The sequence below is a fragment of the Heterodontus francisci genome, chromosome 20 (genome assembly GCF_036365525.1).
Source record: "Heterodontus francisci isolate sHetFra1 chromosome 20, sHetFra1.hap1, whole genome shotgun sequence".
Classification (NCBI taxonomy): Eukaryota; Metazoa; Chordata; class Chondrichthyes; order Heterodontiformes; family Heterodontidae; genus Heterodontus; species Heterodontus francisci.
The window spans coordinates 22,276,085-22,297,869 of NC_090390.1; the positions used below are offsets into that span (position 1 = coordinate 22,276,085).

Here is a 21,785-nt window from a genome sequence, read left to right on the forward strand (position 1 = left end):
TGGCCTTGCCAGTGACTTCCACATTCATGAATGATTAACAAAACGTATCTTTGAACAACAATTCAAACACCACTGAGTGATTTGAAAGCTCTGCAAAAAAGGCAGGCAGCGTGGTTTCTCTGACTGTCCCGTATTTTAACAAGGACATTCAGCAGTTGCTGATCAGATGAGTGACAGAACAAATGGTACCGTTGTACTTTTCTGGACCCCTGATTAGATTCCAACCTCTCTCTTATGTTCATATCACCCTTTTGTCTGTCAGGATAGCTTGAAGGATCGCTGTGTAATTTCAAGCAACAATATTACCAGGTTTCTGAGGCAGACTGAAGATTTTCTAATCCTTGGGAATTATAAAAAAAGAACTTGAGCTTTGCAGCTAAATGAGTTAGAGTGCTGAATGACTGGGGATGAAGAGCATCTATAGTTTGAGTCAGGGTTATAAAGATAACAACTGAATGTTGTTGAGCTACTGAGTTTACACATTTTTAATGAGGGATTCCTTGCTGTCATCACAAGGTAACTTAACCAATTCAGTAAGTACTCAATTCAAGTTATGACTGGTATATTGCATTTCAGTAGTGATTTTCAATGATCAGAATATACTTGTAAAATGGAATCAGGCAGGGGTGTCAAACGTATGGCCCATGAGCCAAGTTTGGCCTGCATGATAGTTGCATCCGGTCCAGGATGTGCAGTGTTAGCGTTGGCAAGTGTCTCAGAATGGAACTTGACTATCCCAGGCACTACTAGTAACAGCCTGGGAAAACTGTGCCTTTCAACTTTTGGACCGCAGCATTCCCTTCTGCCCCTCCCCCTACTGTTCGAGCCAGTACCTGCTGGGGGTGCCTGAAAATGCATCAAGCTGGTGGAGGGGACAAAGAGGTGGAGTCGGGCTCATTTGCATTAGCAGAGGTTGAACAGAGACCTTGAGATTGGAGATTGCGACTCTGGGCAGGGAAGGGTGACGAGGCCAGTATTACTGTGGAACTGGGAGAGTCAGTCAGTCAGTCTGTCTTGACCATTTTTTCAGCCTCCAGGGAATCGTTCAAGTTCTCTGCCTAGTTTTTCACGTGTTTTGCAGAAGGGTCTTGAAGTCGGCGCAGAACCTTTTCATGTCGATGACCTTTTGTCGGACTGGGAAATGGTGAAGATGTAACCGGTTTGAAGCAGGTGTGGAGGCATGGAAAAAATGTGGGGTGAAAAAACAAAAGGAAAAACCTGTGATAAGTTTGAAGGTGGGAGTGATTAAATGATGAAATGAATGATGGTGCAAGGCAAAAGGTAATGGGACAAGTAAAGAAGTGAAAGTTGGGTACAGGGATTTACATGGCAACAACAGAATGATTGATTACCAGCACATGCTGTTGGGAGCAGTGTTTGTGATCTGAAATTGTTGAACTCGGCGTTGAATCTGGAAGGCTGCAAAATATCGAATTGATAAATGTTGGTACTGTTCTTCGAGTTTATGTTGTGCTTATTGGAACAGTATCAGAGGACAGAGAATTAAATTACAGGTGACTGGAAGTACGTAGTCCATTTCTTTTGGAGCACCCACACATTGAAAAGTGTAGTAAAACAGAATACCCATTTTATTTTCTTAATATTTTACCCTTTGAAGCACAGGGAGCATTGTTATTCATGATGGACTCGAACTGAAGTATTGTGCAGTGTAAAGGCCTGCTCAGGTCGGGAAAAAGAACCCGACCCGAGCCTGACCGATCCACAGAGGACCCGGCCCGAGCCCCTCCAATTTTGCCTGGAGTCCGACCTGACCCGAGCCCGACCCCAACTCAACCTGACTTGACCATCCCTTGACTTACCTTCCAACTGGGAAGCTCCACGAAGCTGCAGCGTGTGTGTGATGATGTCATAGTGACGTCACTTGCTCACTGCGCAGACTCAGTTTTGTCCCAGACTCCCAGCTCAGTGAAGTTTTTTTTTAAATTTCAATACTTACCGGCAGAGCACTTACCTTGTGTGTCCGGCCAGACCTGACCCGTGCCCGATAGCTGGAGCCGGAAGAGGGGCCCGACTTGACCCGAACCCGACACGTCGTCGGGTCCTGTCTGGTTTGGGTCGGGTAGCAGGCCTTTAGTGCAGTGCAAATATTGTGCATGGGTGTAATTTTGCCAGCGTAGTATCCCAAATGGGGCTGGATCTGTGGCTGGATCGTTGACAGCATCTGGTTGAAAATGTCAGTGGTAAACAGAGAATCCAGACTGACCAGGTGGTTCCTTGCAGTTTGCTGACATTCTACAGTTACATTCTTTGATTTGTTAGTTTCTATTTAAGCCAGGAATTGGCATTTTTTAATCCAGTGATTGGTCTAAATATATGTTCAGTGTTGTTGTCAACTATCAATATCATTGCGCTGAATAAATCAGAGCATGTACTAGCAATTTCTTGTCTTGGATATGACATCTGCAACAGAAATTTCTGGCCTGCTGAAAGCCAGTTTTGCAGGGATATAGACTTTTTCAGATGAATGAATTACATTGGAAAGTATGTTTGTAGTCTCGCCAAGCAAACGTTCCATTTTGATTGTCACTATTTTACTGTGATGCATACACACAGGAATTTGAAGTGTTCAAGCTCCTCAATTAGGTATTTTATAATTGTGTCCTATTCTTTTGATTCCTTGCACATCAAGACTTATATCACCAAATGTTGCAGTGTATTCAGCTCTCAGCAGAACAGGATGTTGGGTTTGCCATATGTCTGGTTCAAACTGAGACGTTGCAGAGAGGTGGAATCAGTGGCAAGGATAAGGTGTTTGTTGTGGGGGTCCAAGTAGATGGCTTTGATCTTCTCATTTTTAATTGGAGGAAATTGCAGTACATCCAAGATTGGTGTTGTACAAGCAGCCTGACAGGACAGAAGAAGTGGAGTTGTAAAGATAGATGTTAGAGAAGTTGAGCTGGGTGTCTGAGCATGCATGTGGAAGCTGACTCACGTCTTGGATTATGTATCTATAATGCAGAAGGTAGATAAGGAAGATGAAGGACCCAAGGATAAATCCTTGGGGGACTCCAGAAGTAATATTGTGGGAACAGGAAGAGTAGCCATTGCTGGAGATGCTCTATCTATGATTTCATAGGCAAAAGTGAAACCAAGTGAGGGCTCTACTGAACTGGACAGAGGAGGAAACATGTTGTCCAAGTTAACTACTAGTTTAAACGGCCTTTGTTATTTCAAACCTTAGCCCATGATCTTACCTGGCAAGCTCTGTGCAAGATTTAGAAAAGACCTAGGCATGGATTTATCCTGACCTGAGCAGGCCTTTACACTGCACAATACTTCAGTTTGAGTCCATCATGAATAACAATGCTCCCTGTGCTTCAAAGGGTAAAATATTAAAAAAATAAAATGGGTATTCTGTTTTACTACACTTTTCAATGTGTGGGTGCTCCAAAAGAAATGGACTACGTACTTCTAGTCACCTGCTATTTTAATTCTCTGTCCTCTGATACTGTTCCAATGAGCACAACATAAACTCGAAGAACAGTACCAACATTTATCAATTCGATATTTTGCAGCCTTCCAGATTCAACGCCGAGTTCAACAATTTCAGATCACAAATACTGCTCCCAACAGCATGTGCTGGTAATCAATCATTCTGTTGTTGCCATGTAAATCCCTGTACCCAACTTTCACTTCTTTACTTGTCCCATTACCTTTTGCCTTGCACCATCATTCATTTCATCATTTAATCACTCCCACCTTCAAACTTATCACAGGTTTTTCCTTTTGTTTTTTCACCCCACACTTTTTCCATGCCTCCACACCTGCTTCAAACCGGTTACATCTTCACCATTTCCCAGTCCGACAAAAGGTCATCGACATGAAAAGGTTCTGCGCCGACTTCAAGACCCTTCTGCAAAACACGTGAAAAACTAGGCAGAGAACTTGAACGATTCCCTGGAGGCTGAAAAAATGGTCAAGACAGACTGACTGACTGACTCTCCCAGTTCCACAGTAATACTGGCCTTCCCTGCCCAGAGTCGCAATCTCCAATCTCAAGGTCTCTGTTCAACCTCTGCTAATGCAAATGAGCCCGACTCCACCTCTTTGTCCCCTCCACCAGCTTGATGCATTTTCAGGCACCCCCAGCAGGTACTGGCTCGAACAGTAGGGGGAGGGGCAGAAGGGAATGCTGCGGTCCAAAAGTTGAAAGGCACAGTTTTCCCAGGCTGTTACAAGTAGTTCCAGTCTACAGTTTCGCCCACCTACTGCTGTTTCGTAGAGCTTCAGGACTCTACTTTAGAGCACTGTTGGCTTCTCGGCTCTACTCTGCTGCTGTATTGTGATTGGGCAAAAATCTGCCTTCTTGTGCGTTGAATTCCATTTCTCCACTGGCTTCTGGGCTTTACTGTGACCTTGGTTGTTTTCCAAGGATGTGGGGGTAGTCAGAAGATTAGTAGAGTGACATAATATGGAGGTGACAGCCATGCATAAGTACTTCACGGGCTGAATGGCCGAGGTCAGGGCAGAGATGCAAGCTGGTGATCCTTATGATGTAGAGAATGTTGGGTTGGGAATTCAGCTGTGGGTTGCTAAGGTTGTCAATAGCTTGGCTCAGCATCGGATGGTGACCAGGGAGGTGATAGAGGTGATGGAGTTGATGGCAGGGCAGAAGATGATGGCTTCAAGCTTTGCATTGAATAGCTGTAGGAAATTACAGCTCATCCAACACTGGATATTGAATTTGCAGCCTGATATTAAACAGGATCCAGAGAAGTAGATCTGGGTTTCATAAGCATGCATTTAAATACTGACCCCACATCTATAGATCGTGTTGGTGAGAAGCAGCTTTTAGATGAAAGGACCAAGAAGAGGTTGTTGGGGGGCCTATTGAGGTAATACAGGGATGGGAAGCAAGAGAATGAGTTGCTAAAAAGGGGGCATGATTGTAGGGATTATTTGGCAATGGACTTTGATCTTACTTGGCTGAAAGCCACCTTTGTGATATGTAAATTTCAGTGCTGAGGGGAAACATAATGGCAGTGAAAATATTTCTCAAAGCATATTGAGCAAATTTATGGGAACCAAGTGGCCATATTGCATAATCATCATATGATTATTTTCCATGGGTAAAACCCTTTACATGTGAATATAGGAATTTATAATGGAAAAGTTGTGACAAAATCTGACAAAACATTGCCAGGAAGTCAAGTTGTGCCAACAAGGGTGCCTACAATTGTAAGATTTTTATTAAGTTATAGATATGCATCAACTTTATTATGCTATCATGGTTTGTTTTAGAACTATGTAAATTTTCATATGCCATATATGTTTCTAATTGTATGTAGTAATCTGAGTGAAAATAAGAAAACAAGCCTGAAATGTGTCTAAATGTATGTATCGGCCTTTCTTGCGTTTGGGAGCAGTATTTCCAAAGTGCTTGTCTCAGCACTAAATTGCTTAAAGCACATGCTGCAATAGGCAAGTTATATATGCTGGCAAAAGGTTGTTCTCATCTTTTTTGGGGTGGAGAGGGGTTTTCATAAAGGCTTGCTTTCTGAATTTTCCCTTTTACATCCCTTCCTGCAATATTGTCAAAACCCAGCACTTGCCTGTCACTCCCACAGTCCAGTATCTATCAGCTATTGGTCTGGTAACACCTCGAATTTAAAATTCTCATCCTTGTTTTCAAACCTCTCCGTGGCCTCATCCTACCCTATCTCTGTAATTTTCTCCATCCTGGCAGTGCTGTTCCTATACTGGCTCCTGATTTTAATTGTTCTACCATTGGGGGTCGTGCTTTCAGCTGTCTGGGCCCCAGCCTATTCATGTCTCAACCTCTCCCCTTTTAAGACATTCCTGTAAAAACTACCTCTTTGATGAAGGTTTTGGTCACCTGTCCTTTCGTGGCATAGTGCCAAGTTTTAGTTTTATCATGCATCTCTGAAGTGTGTTGGGGATGCCTTACTGTGTTAAAGGTGCTCTATAAATGCAAATTGTTCCGACTTAAAATCATAGGATCACAGCACAAAAGGAGGGCCATTCAACCCGTCATGTCTATGCTGGCTCTTTGAAAGAGCTATCCAATTGGTCCCACTCCCTTACTCTTTACCCATAGCCCTGCAACATTTTCCTTTTCAAATAGTTATGTACCTTTAGGACTCTAAGAACCCCACATGCACCCTCCCACTTTGCCACAGCTGGGAATCCCCCAACAGTAGTCCTGCACCCACATTTCTCTTCCAGATGATCCTTATATTACTCCCACCACCCCCCGCCCACCCCCCCCCCCAGCATCCCTTACCATAATTTTCATCTTCCCAACACACCATTCTCAGACAATACCTTATTCTTCCACAGTCTGTCCGTTGTTTTGATAACTCTTAACACTCCCAATCAACCACAAAAACATTCTCTAGTACTTCAGTACACTTTCTAGCTGCGTGAAACCTGGAATATCTTCCTGTGGATCCTGGACAGTCACATTGGCCAAGGAATCAAAATTAATAATCTAAGCCACTATTAACACAATTGAAATCCAAAAAATATGATTCATTTCCATAATATGCAGTAATAAGCAAATTTTGCTGATTCATTCACCATTAACCACTGATCTCGATGGTGTTGCACTGCAAATCTAATTAAACAGCATATTCTGGAACTCAAAGTGGACAACAACACAGAAAATTCACTAGTATAGATTATATATGGTGTTCCTGTGGAACAGTTAAAAAGAAATGCATTTTCTGAGTAGAGCTTTGGTCTGGTGGATTTATCACTACTTGTATGATCTTACAGAATGTTTTGTGAGTTCACCATTCTTTCTCATTCCTCTTCGAAGGGGATGTGGTGAATGTATGTTTACTCATGATTTAGGATATATATTTGCTTTTGGTTCTGTTTTATAAAGGAAATGGTTATAGAATAACGTTTTTCCTTCAGTTTTTTTCCAAAAAATATCCTTTATTCATAAAATTTGTAAAAGTATATCACATAACCATTCAACTTTGACATTACATAAAGTGCAATCTAGTTCATTTCTTTCATACAGTATTTGCTACACTGAGGTGCCTCACTACGCTTAGAATTACAGCTTACATTTATAATGTCGATTTCATGTCAAAAATTCTCTGATACATACAGTCCAAGGGGTTTTCCACAGGTTCTTGGACTATGACCTTTGTCCATTGAGCCTTCGCGGCGACTGTTCCACAATTTTGTGCGTCCCTCAGCATATACTCCTGGACTTTCGAATGTGCCAGTCTGCAACGATCATCGTGGACAGCTCCTTGCACTAGAAGACCAGCAGGTTTCAGGCAGACCAAAGAGCGTCTTTCACTGAGTTGATGGTGTCCCAGCAGCAGTTGATTGTCTTGGTCTTCTGCCATTCATCTCAGCACTGGCGGCTGCTTTTGCGTTATTTTGTGATTCTCTGTTGTTGATTTTCCTCCTCTTCCACTGACCCTGTCTGCTCGGGTAGAGGCTCAGGACTCAGTGTTGGGATTTGGCTACTTGCTGTAGTGCCTTTTTCCTTCTCCTTGCCCTCCTTTCTTGAAGTTTCTTCACGTTTCTTGAATGTGGGAGCATTGTTGGTCTCCTTTGAGCATCCACGTTCGCTGTCCTTTCCTCCTGGCCCACTTTGACCCTTGCTGCCTGTGCATAGCTGAGATCGCATTTTGGGTAGGCCTTTACAGATGGCCAGCCTCAGCGCACAGGTTGCAGCTCTAGCTCTCCCTGCAGTCCTTCGTATGGTGATTGCTATGCAGTTGGCTCCATGTGTTCAGGTTTGCCACAGGTGCTACAAACTCTGGGCTGCCCATGTGAATCAAGTAGCCTCAACTTTCTCCGATGGCAAAGCTGGAAGGAGGCTGGAGGATGGCTACCTTGTGTCCACCTTCACCTCCCACTTACTAGTCCAGATGCAGAACAGGTCATTGACTTCACTGCTATTTCTAGTCAACTCGACTTACCTATCAAGGCACATGGGGGTTCTACATATAGTTAGACGGCAGAGTTAAGAGTGGCTGTGCAGTGAGGATTGACAGCGAGGTCTGTTTTACTTTCTCCTTAAGTGCCTGCAGAAACATCAGGCATTCTGCAGTAATTGAAGGTCATATTGAAATATCCACTATTGGGGACATCTTGGAGGCAGAAGATGTCTGTGGCTTGAAATACAAAGCAGTTGAATAAGATTCTCTTCAGAGTCATAAGAGTCATAGAGTTATACAGCACAGAAACAGGCCCTTCGGCCCATTGTGTCCGTGCCGGCTGTCAAGCACCTATCTATTCTAATCTAATCATGCAGAAGGTGCGGTCCACCAGTGTGTGCAGCCTTATGTCGTCTTCACTGACACCCTGCCAGTATTAGGACCCTCTGGCTTGGAACTCGGGTGTTGATTGCAGCCATAGATGAACATTGAATCTTCACTGTATTGGCATTAGGCTTGAGCCAGTATGAAGATCCAGCAATCACAGGAGAGCTCAAACGTTGTTGGGGCATGACGTCAAAACCAGTATTAAGATCCACCAAAAACAAAAATCTAAGACACACATCTCTGAACTTACACGTGATCTTAGCCAAAAGACCAAGCAGTGGTTTTCCTTCACTCCAGTTGTATGATACTAACCCCTTTCTTGTACAACTGTTGCACCAGAATGCATGGACAAGCCATGGTGAGAAGCATATCATGGTTGCAGTTGACACATGCAAGAGTGAGCAAACATCTGTTTGATTTATCTATAAATTTCCAAGAGTTCATTGAGGCTACACATTTTTGGTTTGTTAGTTTCTTTTCTGTTGTACGTTCAGTAAGTTGTATGGCCCAGGTATATGAGTTAACAAGCAAGACTTGGATCTTGTTTTTTGGTTAAAAATGTTGGTCCATACTGTAATTACATTTCGGTACTTTCAGTCCCTTCTAATTCTGTAGTTTAGAGTAATTTCATGAATGTTGAGTTATGAATTGCCCTGGTCCAAGCAGGATGACATTATTCATATATGGTCTTTTATGCTCAAATTCAGTAATGCCACATATTTACTAATTAAGATTTTTAATTTTTCAACAGGCTACTTCTGGCCAATATTGTTTTGATGTTTTCTTGTTGTGGCAAATAAGATCACAGCTCAGTACTGAAAAAATGTTGATTCGTACCAGAAGAATTATTTTGAGAATTGCAACTTGTATATTTTGGGGTATATTCCTAAAAGAAAGTGAGAGGATTTTACATTGTACTATGATAGATTTTTTTTTTTTTATTCACCAGCTTGTGTGACAAATACAGACTATGTATAGTGTTATGATTTATCTTCTAAATCTAATGCAACAGAAAATTGTTTTTATTAAATACAAACAACTGTCTCCTATATTGGGAACCTTGAAAATTTATGCTTTGGTGTTAGGTTTAATTGAGTTTACTTAATTCCAAATACTACTGAAGATATCTAGATATCAGTCACTTTGTGCACTTTCCAGTGGAAAGATGTGTATTTTATTGCACAAATAGTTACTTTATTTCATAACATTGGCTTCATTCAGTTTTGCATCTTGTTTATAAAAGGTTTCATATACTGCTAGTATTAGAGATTGGTAAATATGTTGGATCAACTGCAGTTACAAATTATAATTGTGTGTTTGTCATATAACTCAAGATAGTCTATGCAAAATTGCTTGTCTTGAAAACCCTACATGGCAAATGGGAATTATTAATTTCATCGGTTGGAACCTTGCCTTAGACCTTTACTGGAAATTGTTAAATAACTTTTAAAAAGTTATTTAAAAAGCTGGCAGCCAAGATGGCCACTGCAATTTGCATATGAATAGAGTCGACTGGAGACAGCATGACTGATTCAACCTAGCCAGAACAATGGGGTGCTCTCTGATTAAATTACCTGAAATGGCTTTATCTGTACAGTTGTCAAGGACCATCGACACCCATTGACTTTGAAAGAGCCAACCCCCACCAGCTGTGACTGAACAGTTTGAGGAGTGAAGCCTTGAATATTAGAGAAGCTATTGGAAGGACCCCATTAAAAACAAAGGTTTGGGAATGTCTTGTGAGTACTTGTGCAGCTCTGGAGAGACTAAGCTTGGACTGAGAAAGCAGAACAGTAACTAAGCCATCAAGGGAACATCTCTCTCTCTCTCTCTCTCTCTCTCTCTCTCTCTCTTTCTCTTTCTCTTTCTCTTTCTCTCTCTTTTTCTCTCTCTCTGGGACTGATGTTCAGTATTTAAATTCTGTTTATTCCGGACTACTCCAACCATCCAACTCTGTTTCCCTTATTTCAACTATGAAGAGAGACTGCAAAGGCTAGGGTTGTTTTCCTTAGAGCAGAGAAGGCTGAAGGGGAACACGATTGAGGTATACAAAAATGAGGGACATTGATAGGTTTGATAGGAAGAGACTTTTTCCCTTAGCGGAGGGGTCAATAATCAGGGGGCAGAGATTTAAGGTAAGGGGCAGGAGGTTTAGAGGGGATTTGAGGGAAAAAATTTCACCCAGAGGGTGGTTGGAATCTGGAACGCACTGGCTGAAGAGGTGGTAGAGGCAGGAACCCTCACAACATTTAAGAAATATTTAGATGAGCACTTGAAATGTCATAGCATACAAGGCTATGGGCCAAGTGCTGGAAAATGGGATTAGAATAGTTAGGTGCTTGATGGCTGGCACAGACACGATGGGCCAAAGGGCCTGTTTCTGTGCTGTATAACTCTATGACTCTAATCTATTTGTGTGTGTGTGAGACTTTCATGTGAATGAGTGCATGAATGAGGAGTGTATTTTTAGTAATTTTAACTGGTTTAGAGTGTTAAGAATAATAAGCTTATATCTTTCTTGTTTAAACTCAAGCAAATCTATCTGGTTCGTTGGCAATTATATTAGAGGAACAGGAGCAAGCGCTCACTGAGGTGGTAAGTTCAATCACTATGTTAAAAAAGAATAAACCCTGTTGCAGTGAAACCAGAGAAGGGGCGAAAGGGGGCGCCTGAGACCCCTTCCTCACCTAGTCGTAACATCCTTATCAGAAATTTTATTTATTTATTTACAGCACTGGAACAGGCCCTTCGGCCCACCGAGTCTGTGCCGACCACCAACCACCCATTTATACTAACCCTACAGTAATCCCATATTCCCTACCACCTACCTACACTAGGGGCAATTTACAATGGCCAATTTACCTATCACCAGCAAGTCTTTGGCAGTGGGAGGAAACTGGAGCACCCGGCGAAAACCCACGCGGTCACAGGGAGAACTTGCAAACTCCGCACAGGCAGTACCCAGAATCGAACCTGGATCGCTTGAGCTGTGAGGCTGTGGTGCTTGCCACGGTGCCGCCCTTTTATCGTGCTTACTTTGTAAATTGTATGTCAGTAGTCTGGTGTACTATGTTCTGTCTTAATTTTATCCAGGGATTTTGTGTACTCACCTAATCACAGTGTTAACTTTGTTCATGACTGTTGATACTGTCAAAGTTTACTTGGATGTTCATCTTCAGATGGGAAATGTTTTATTAGTTGGAAGATATGGCTGCTGGAGATATGTTAGATATGGGGAGAGTTTGATTAATAGTGCCAATGATTGTATACCAACTTCTGTGGTAGTAGGTCTTCTACATAGATAATACATTTACCCCTTCCAAACTTTATTCCTAGATATTAATCAATGTTCAGTGTGCCTAAACTTAATCACATTTCTTGTCCTTTTTAGTGCTCATTTTGTGAGTGAAACATTGTGATTTTAGTTTATGCTTGCTCTGATCTGTCCTGATATTCAGTGATATTGGAGGTATTGGGAATATAGAATGCACTAAATATATTGTGAAGAGCAGCTTACTGCAGTTTGGGGTAATTGTTACACCTTAGTACCTATGATGTCTCTAAGTTCAGATGTTCAGGAACTCATCTCTATATCAGTCCAGGATAAGGTCCACTGGGGAATTCTGTGAAGCAGCTAGTACAGAAAACTGCACTTGAAAATCCTGAAAAATAGCGTAATAAGTTATTGGTATTGCACGTACTTTACACTTGTTAAGGAAATAAGGGTTGGTTTACAGTGGAAATGGATAACTCCTTCAAGTATTAATTATCATGCCTGTTGCTGTCTCAGCTTTCCTTTGTCACTATGCAGAATATATGTTTTCTGCTTGTAGTATATGTTCTCTTGTTATGCACCAAATTAATCTTACCCATTTCTTTTTGGAGATCTGCATTTGCAGTATCTATGTCTATTTTATACCAAGCCAAATTAACTATCATGAGGGTGAAAAATATGGGAACTGCCAGTCTGCAGAAAGAGCTTTTTCTATTGGGGGTAGAAAAAGGATGGGAACTATTTGCAGTTTTTGCTCTCCGAATTTCTCTGCTTTTTTGAGCCGTGCAAGCAGCAGACAGTCCAAGGAACGCGCATAGAATTAGTTTACATCAAGAAATTATAAAGATGAAATCTATCAGCATCAATAATGATAAGAACAATACATTTTAAAAAGCTGACAATCCAGCTGGTGTTGCATGACAGATATCAGTTGTAAGTTATGCAGGCGGCAGATCTAACTTGATGTCGCTTGCTTTACTTTGACCTCTGGGCAGGCAAAATAGTTCTGCACAGAATTGCTTATATGCAGGTGCAGAGCTTTATTCAATTGACATACAAACGCTGGTTTAATTGAAATGCTAGCAAATAGCTGACTGGAAGTTCCCGATTTATGTTTCATGAGAAAAATAGTGATAAGATATTTAATGAAATTGACCATCAAGTCTGTCTTTAAACATGGTGTCACTTCTGAAATCCTGCGCATCTCTTCCAGAACTCCAAATCTAATCAGATTTGTATCCTGCTATATCATCAAAAAGCCTCGAATGGAAGTCACAAATAATATCTCCTATGACTGTATTGGATTATTTCGTCTAGTTTACTTTGTCTCTGTCACCTTTGATGTGGTTGCCCACGCTTGTCCAATGCCTACCCTTTGTTGTTCAATTCAGTGAAACTGCCCTCAATTGGTTCCATTCTTAACTCGACTCAAAAACCAGAGCATCTCCAACGATGGCTTCTCTTCCCATTTAAGCACTATTACCTCTGGATTCCCCCAAGAGCTACAGATCAGTTCCCACTTGTACGCTTTTGACCCCCTAGCTCTAACTCCCTTGATTCCATCGTAGCCTTTGTATTATCAGACTGTTGTCATGGATGAGGCACAATTTCTTTAAGCTAAACATTAGCAAGAATAAAACCCAATTGTAGTGATGAACTCCATACCCTTGCCAATTCCATCCCTCTGCCTGGCCATTGTCTCAGGTTCACAATTTGGCTTTAACCCTGAGCTGAGCTTTTGATTCCTATCTGGTCCATCACAAGGACTTCTTCCTTACACCTTAGTAACATCACTTGCCTTAGCTCATCTGTTGCTGAAATCTTTACTCATGCCTTTGACACTTATTTTTATTTAGAGATACAGCACTGAAACAGGCCCTTCGGCCCACCGAGTCTGTGCCGACCAACAACCACCTATTTATACTAACCCTGCAGTAATCTCATATTCCCTATCACCTACCTATACTAGGGGCAATTTACAATGGCCAATTTACCTATTAACCTGCAAGTCTTTGGCTGTGGGAGGAAACTGGAGCACCCGGCGAAAACCCACGCGGTCACATGGAGAACTTGCAAACTCCGCACAGACTGTACCCGGAACTGAACCCGGGTCACTGGGGCTGTGAGGTTGCAGTGCTAACCGCTGCGCCACTGTGCCGCCTGACATCTTCAGATTTTACTCTTCCAATACTCCTGACTGACCTCTCCATATGCTTCAGGTCATCTATAACTCCGCTGCTGGTATGCTACCCTGCACCTAGGCTTGCTGACCTGCGTTGAATTCTGGTCCCTCATATTTAAGTTGTTTCAAGGCCTCTCCCCTCCATATCTCTACAATCATCTCCAGTCCTACCAGCCCCCTCCCCGCAAAACCCCCCTTCTTTTCCCACCTCTCAGAACCCCACTTCAAATTCTCCATCCCTCAGATTCTGGCTATTTGTGTGTCTCCTCCTATCCCTTCATACTACAATTAGTAGCTGTAGAGGCTGCTTTCTGAATTCTTTTTCTAAACTAGTCTGCCTCTTTACCATAGCCGCCTCCTTTACGATCCTTTTGAAACCCACCTCTTTGATCATGCTCGGCATCCATTTCTTTCAGATTATGTTTCTCCAAAGGCCCTTGGGAAGTTTTTCTATGTTAAAGACACTATAGAAATGCAAGTTATGTGATAGAAACAAAATATACAGTTTATGTACAAGATGTAATATTGAGAACAACAAATCGGTAAGTTGTAAAAGGTATGTGCACCTAGGAATCACGAGCTGGCAAAAGAGGGAAATGGCAACGCATCCTATGGATTGGCGTGCACTACCACGATGAGCAGTGGCTACAGCAGCTTCGTAACAGGCGCCAGCACTGAAAACAACAACTCAAAGCATCACTTGACAGCTTCATGTGCGGCACTTGTAGTAGAATGAAGGATTGGCTTGCTGAGCCATCAATCAGCAAACGTCCACAAAGAGAAGACACCCCATCTAAATGATTCTTTCATAGATGGAAGGATACCAATCATGTGCAGACTTAAACACATTCCCAATAACTATTTACTATTTCTGAAATTATTTTTTGAGCCTTCCTTTTGAGTTTGGTATTGGCCTTGGGCATTTTTCTTTTTTTGCAGCAGCAATTTTGTTGCAACCAGAGTTTTGCTGTGAGTTTCATGTCTTTCAAACTGCGATTTGTGATTCAAAAGAAAAAATGATGTTGGATTATGATTACACCTTTTCCAGCTAAAATTGTAGAGAAAGATTAGTTATTATCTGTGGATATATTTGAAATGTAATGTGCATTTTAACTTCAAGTTTTCTGTTTGTGGGGATACTTGATTATATATAAAAAATGAGATTCAAGCTCAGGTGCTCACTTGGTTAAAGTAACTGAGCCATACAGAATAGGAAGGTTGCAGGTTTGATTTCAGATTGTTGTTGAGTGACTGCCGGCCATGGTACCAATCGGGGTCGTAACTGTCCTCTGTGTCCAAAGTAACAGTTCCCTTTAAATAATAATTCCATCGGAGATGCAGTTTTTATACATCTCATCTGATGGGTCTGCTGCATGATAAGTAATGTTGTCTTAATGCACTGTGCAATATAATGAGAGAACATGCTACTTGGACTGAATACATCTTCATTTACACTATGCTGCAATGGAAAGACATCTAGTGGAGGTGAAGGATAGTCACTCAAGCCTGTTCTTGTCCACTTATCAACAGCCTATTTTAGAGGGGCCATGGTGGATTCCTGAGAGGTGATTGCCAACTTAGCCTATTGGCCAATGATGGAGAATGTTAACTCTGAAAAAAAATGGAGAGGAAATACCTGAAAAAAATGTTTTGTCCTCAATACACAAATCAATGATTTTTTTTTGTTCTGAGTATTTCGATGGCTACAGTGGAAAAGCTTGTTTTGAAGCCAATCAAAAATTAAAATAATACTTCACCTTAAGATGGTAAAATTATTTGCCAGCTGTTTATGGCAGTGCGTGTGTGGTTCCAACATTTCTTTTAAGGAATTCAATGATGATGTAATTGTTATAGTGTGCACTCTGCTTGATCGTTTCTACTTATATTAAACACAAAGTCAGCTTCTGTTGGTGAGCCCACACTTCTGTGATTAGAAACTTTATCTTTCGCACAATGTACCTTGTAGCATATTGCGGATGTACAATGAACCCTTTTTCTGTTGGTATGTACACTAAAAACAGCATGTATTATCTCCATAATGCCTAACCTGTTTTAAAACTGGCAGAAAAGAGCAAGTCGAATGACTCAGAGTTATAGCTGCTAGACTGGAACTGCAGCAGGTGGTGAGGGTACCAACACGAGGGAAAAACCTACTTGACATCATCCTCGCCAATCTACCTGTCGCAGATGCTTCTGTCAATGACAGTATTGGTAGGAGTGACCACTGCACAGTCTTTGTGGAGATGAAGCCCCGTCTTCACTTTGAGGATACCCACCATCGTGTTGTGTGGCACGAGCATCGTGCTAAATGGGATAGATTTTGAACAGATCTAGCAGTGCAAAACTGGGCATCCATGAGGCGCTGTAGGGCAGCAGCAGAATTGTACTCAACCACCTCAAGCTGGGGGACCAACCCTGATTCAAAGAAGTGTTACGATCAGATGAGGAGGGGGCGAAAAGCTCCCCTCTTGTCCCTCCCTTTGTTTGGCCAAAACAGGGTTTATTTCTTTCAAACAGTTGATGTGATTGCTAATTCAGTGACTGTTTAACCCTTTTCAATACTATAATAATAAAAGAACCAATCGGACAGGTTATCTTGAGTTTAAACAAAAAAGAGTTTAGGTTATTGTACTTAAAATCAGAACCTGATGTAAGTAACATAATAAACTACGCTGCAACTTTCTCGCACACACGCGCACACACACACACACACACACACATACATTGGTTACAGAGTGAAGAAGAATAGATTGGTTGGATTAGAGTCCAGAATACACACACAATATACAGTCTGTGGAATTTGGTACTTCAGTTGTCTTCTGGCTGAACTCCTGGTCCTGAAGTTTCTGGCTGGTAGAGGTGGCCACCTGGTTCAGGGTTTCCTTGGGGACTCTGTCTGCAGCAGTGATAGGCTTGGAGGTTTTGCAGCCCACAGGCATGGTTCGAACTTACCATGTTGCCTGGAGAGAGAGAGACAGATCCCCGCTTGGGTCCTGCACTGGTCAAACTCAAGTTTGTCTGCTGTAGCCGAAAGAAACTGTAAGTTTTCACACTGATGGAGAGACTGTTGCCTGATTGTCCAGTGTATTCTTTGTTTTGCATCTTAATTAGTTCAAGTCTTAGAATTCCAATCTCTCTCTTGGGTCCCATTGTTTCATTGTTTATCCTTTGAGGTTTGTCTCCACCGGTGTTAATGTTCCATGATAGCTTTGAATGTCTTGTTAAAGAAGTTGAGGCAGGTAGCTCATTCAAAAATTCGCAAGCTATTGTTCTGGTGAGAGATTAATCCAGACATTCGTATCCTCCTCAATACCTTGGTATGTGAGATATTTCATTGCAAATTGCAGTGGCCAATATAGCTGCTTTCTGTATAAGAGTTTAATTTGGGTTTCCTACCGATGGATTAAAAATATATCATTCGGCATAGCACGTGTTTATATAAGCAGAGTGAAGGAGGAGATGCTAGGAGCAGCAGCAGGCATACCTAAAAATGAGGTGTCTGCCTAGTGAAGCTACAACGCAAGACTACGTGCATACCAAACAGCGGAAGCAGCATGCAATAGACAGGGCTAAGCGATCCCACAATCAACGGATTAAATCTAAGCTCTGTAGTCCTGCCACATCCAGTCGTGAATGGTGGTGAACAATTAAACAACCAACAGGAGGAGGAGGCGCCACAAGTATCCCCATCCTCAACAATGGGGGAGACCAGCACATCCGTGCAAAGGACAAGGCTGAAGCATTTGCATCCATCTTCAGCCGGAAGTGCTTCCTCCTGAAGTCTCCAGCATCACAGATGCCAATCTGATTCACTCCATGTGTTAACAAGAAATGGCTGAAGGCACTTTATATTGCATTGGCTACGGTCCCTGACAACATTCCAACAATAGTACTGAGACCTGTGCTCCAGAACTAGCCATGCCCCTAGCCAAGCTGTTCCAGTACAACTACAACACTGGCATCTACTCAGCAATGTGGAAAATTGCCCAAGTATGTCCTGTACACAAAAAGCAGGACAAATCCAACCTGGCCAATTACCGTCCCATAAGTCTACTCTCGATCATCAGTAAAATGATGAAAGGTGTTGTCAACAGTGCTATCAAGTGGCACTTGCTCAGCAATAACCTGCTCAGTGACGTTCAGTTTGGGTTCTGTCAGGGCCACTCCGTTCCTGACCTCATTACAGCCTTGGTCTAAAAGTAGACAAAAGAGATGAACTAGAGAGGTGAGGTGAGAGTGACTGCCCTTGACATCAAGGCAGCATTTGACCATGTATGACATCAAGGAGCCCTAGCAAAACTGGAGTCAATGGGAATCGGGGGAAAAACTTTTTGCTGCTTGAAGTGGTACTTAGCACAAAGGAAGATGGCTGTGGTTGTTGGAGGTCAATCATCTCAATCCCAGGACATCACTGCAGGAGTTCCTTACGGTACTGTTCTAGGCCCAACCATTTTCAGCTGCTTCATCAATGACCTTCCCTCATCATAAGGTCAGAAGTGCGTATGTTTGCTGATTGCACCATGTTCAGTACCATTCGCGACTCCTCAGATACTGACACAGCCTGCAGATGCAGCAAGATCTGGACAACATCCAGGCTTGGGCTGCTAAGTGGCAAGTAACATTCGCACTACACAAGTGCCAGGCAATGACAATCTCAAACAAGAGAGAATCTAACCATCTTTCCTTGACATTCAATGTGGCATTACCATCGCTGAATCCCCCACTATCAACATCCTGGAAGTTACCATTGACCAGAAACTGAACTAGACTAGCCACATAAATACTGCAGTTACAAGAGGTCAGAAGCTGGGAATTCTGTGGCGAGTAACTCACCTCCTGACTGCCTTATGCCTGTCCGCCATCTGCAAGTCACAAGTCAGGAGTGTGATGGAATACTGTCCACTTGCCTGGATGGGTGCCGCTCCAACAATACTCACGAAGCTTGACACCATCCAGGACAAAGCAGGTACTGCTTAATTGGCACCCCATCCACCACCTTCAACATTCACTCCCTTCAGCACCAATGCACAGTGGCAGCAATGTATACCATCTACAAGATGCACTGCAGCAACTCACCAAGACTCCTTTGACAGCACCTTCCAAACATGCGATCTCTACCACCTAGAAGGATAAGGGCAGCAGATGCATGGGAACACCACCACCTGCAAGTTCCCCTCCAAGCCGCACAACATCTGATTTGGAATTATATCGCCGTTCCTTCACTGTCGTTGGGTCAAAATCCTGGAACTCTCTAGAAGGCAGCTCACCACCACCTTCTTAAGGGCAACTCGGGATGAATAATAAATGCTGGCTCAGCCAGCAACGCCCAAATCCCATTAACGAATAAAAAAAAAAATTCCATGTTTAGTAAGAGAAATAATATCTAAGAAAAATGGAGCGATCAGCAAAATGAGCATATTAATGGAACTCAATACTCAAAAAAAATTTCAGAATCGTGCAAGTCTTGCATCCTGAGCAATTCTTTGGAATAACCTCCGTAACTTGGACCACTCTTCCTTGATAAGTTTCCCATGAAAAAGATTGTCATCAATGTTCATATAATCTTCAGTCAATGCAATGGTACCGCAAGAAGAGTTCTGAAGAACATATGCTGACAATTAATTGTGTGTGTGTGGTGTCGTTCTCTGTCCTTTTATGATCCAGGCTGATACATAAGATATGTCAACTTTGGCGCACTCTTGTTCACTGAGAACTTAAAAAATTTCATTTGCATATGAATTCTTTCTGTGATATTCAGTTTATAATTGCACTTCGTTTTCTAATATCCCTGAAGGAAATTGGGGTACTGGATTTTTTTTTAAGCAGAGACAGGGGTACTGTAGTAATTAATTACTAGATAACTGACAGTTTTAATAAGCGTGTTGGGTCACCTTTCAAAGACCCAGATATGAACCAAATAGTCCCTGCAATTTCATGTTCTTGACTTCTATTGGAGAGTTTCACTGATTCTGAGCTAGGCCACTAGATGGTGCACCTTTTGATGACAGAGTGCTTCATCCATTCAGGGAAGATCATCAGTGAAATAACAGCCAACCAGAATGAATGCCACCCTAAATATATGCTGTTTCTGATCTATTTTATTTTGTTGGATGAGGGCTGGAAATCTTTTAGTCAGTTGTCACATTGCTTTATTTAAATATTTCAGAGGACAGCATAATCATTTGAAAGCAATGATTTGACTGGTTAAAATCCAGTTCAACACGGAATTACCTTGCATTTGTGTACTACTTTTAACATGACAAAATATCACAAAGTGTCTCTTGGGTGGGGGAGAGAATGGATGTTGAGCAGGAATAAAGAGAGACGGTGACAAAGAGGTTGTGAGGAAGACTCCGAAGAGGAGGAGAGATTGGGCAAGGCTGATTGTTTTAGGAACAGAAATTTAGGGTGCAGGACCATGGTGACTGAAGTCTTTGCACTAATAGAGCAAAGGAAGGGGGTTATACTGTTACAGAAACTGCCAAGCCTGTTTGTGAAGAAGACACTGAGACTAGGATGCTTTGGTGGAGATTGTTTATTACTTGTCACAGAGCTGACTTCTGCACTCCTAACAACACCCACAGCCAGTGCTGGCTGGCTCTTTATATATACACACTTGAATACAATTAACTAATTAACACCCAACACTTGTTCACCTTATTAGCTTGAACCACCAAGTATTTATCATCCATTAACAGAATTTCAGACCCTAACATCTACAGCTAGCCAAAGTCAGAAGAGTGCAGGTGTGAGTCGAATTTGGGCAAGAGGAAACTTCAGATGTAGGGATGGGAATGAGGTAATTTATATACAAGGACAGGGATTTTGAACCTTAGTTGGAGGATGGATAGCCAGTAGATGTTTCTGCATTGGGGCTTGGGATGGGATTGCACAAGTGGCAGAGTTTTGGCTGAGGCAAAGATTTGGGGCCCAGAGATAACAACATTCCCCAATTTCAAGCCTGACGATGAATATTGTATGGATGAATATTTCCGTATGATGGGGGTGAAATAAGGTCAACGTGGAAAAATGCATTTTTGAAACAGAGGCAATGGATAGGGAATTGAAGCTCCATTCAAGGTCAGACATCGCTGAAATTGCACATAGTCAAGTTCAGTTGGAGGGCACAACCAGTAATGGGAGGAGGTGGGTAGATTGTGGAGATTTTTGGGGGGAGTTCACAGGATGACTTTGGTACTGATATTAGATTGAAAAAAGTCCAAACTCCAGTCAGACAGTAGAATGGTAGTTGTGGCTTGTGAGGATGATGGCAAATGAGGTAAAACTGAGTATCAGGATATATATGCAAGCTAATTCCATTCAATTACTTTAATTCAAGGGACTTTTTAGAATTGAACAGCTTAGTAATTCAATTGAATGTTAAGCTCAAAATAATATAAATTGTGTTTATACTTTTTCATTTAACATAAACAGGCATTTAGAGGAAATGCTTTTAAGAAATATATTTTATTAAGTGAAATTAATAAAGAAGTAAAATATTTAGACCGATGTTGCTCGTAGATTTCTAACAAGGTTCTTTGTTTAATTTTGTTTAATACTCCGTAGTACAAAAAATTGTGTAGCTCCATTCACTGGCCCCATGTTGTGGAAATTTGACCTTCAACAGATGTTTGAGAGTTTGCCAGATTACAGTGTGACCACTTGGCTGGGTACTTCCTTAGTCTTGTCACATCAATGCAGAATCAAAATGCTAAGTGCTAGTGAAAGGTTCTTTTGTAACTTGGTATTTGCTCTGTTTAGCATTTCTGAAGCACTTATCAATTCCAAGTACAATAAAATGACAATTTACAGAAGTGCCCATGAAGTTCTGTAATAGTAAATGTAGCCTTTTTAAAAATACTACTTGAAACCTTGACAGGCTTGCATGTATGAAACTGGAAATTGGGTATATAAAACCTGACTGCAGTGCAACAAAATGTGTTATCGCAGTTTCTGATCCACAATGTGCAATATCAGTGGAAACAGTGTTAACTCTGTTATAAATTAACATTAAACCTGCAGGAAGGGGAGAGCCTGGTTTCCAGAAGAGAAG

The 21,785-nt window shown here is 41.8% G+C and overlaps 1 protein-coding gene across 6 annotated transcripts in view; it reads left to right on the forward strand.

Moving 5' to 3' along the window:
- The window catches only part of jmjd1cb (jumonji domain containing 1Cb), a 412,655-nt gene that overhangs the window by 43,451 nt on the left and 347,419 nt on the right, over positions 1-21,785 (forward strand). The window lies entirely within an intron of this gene.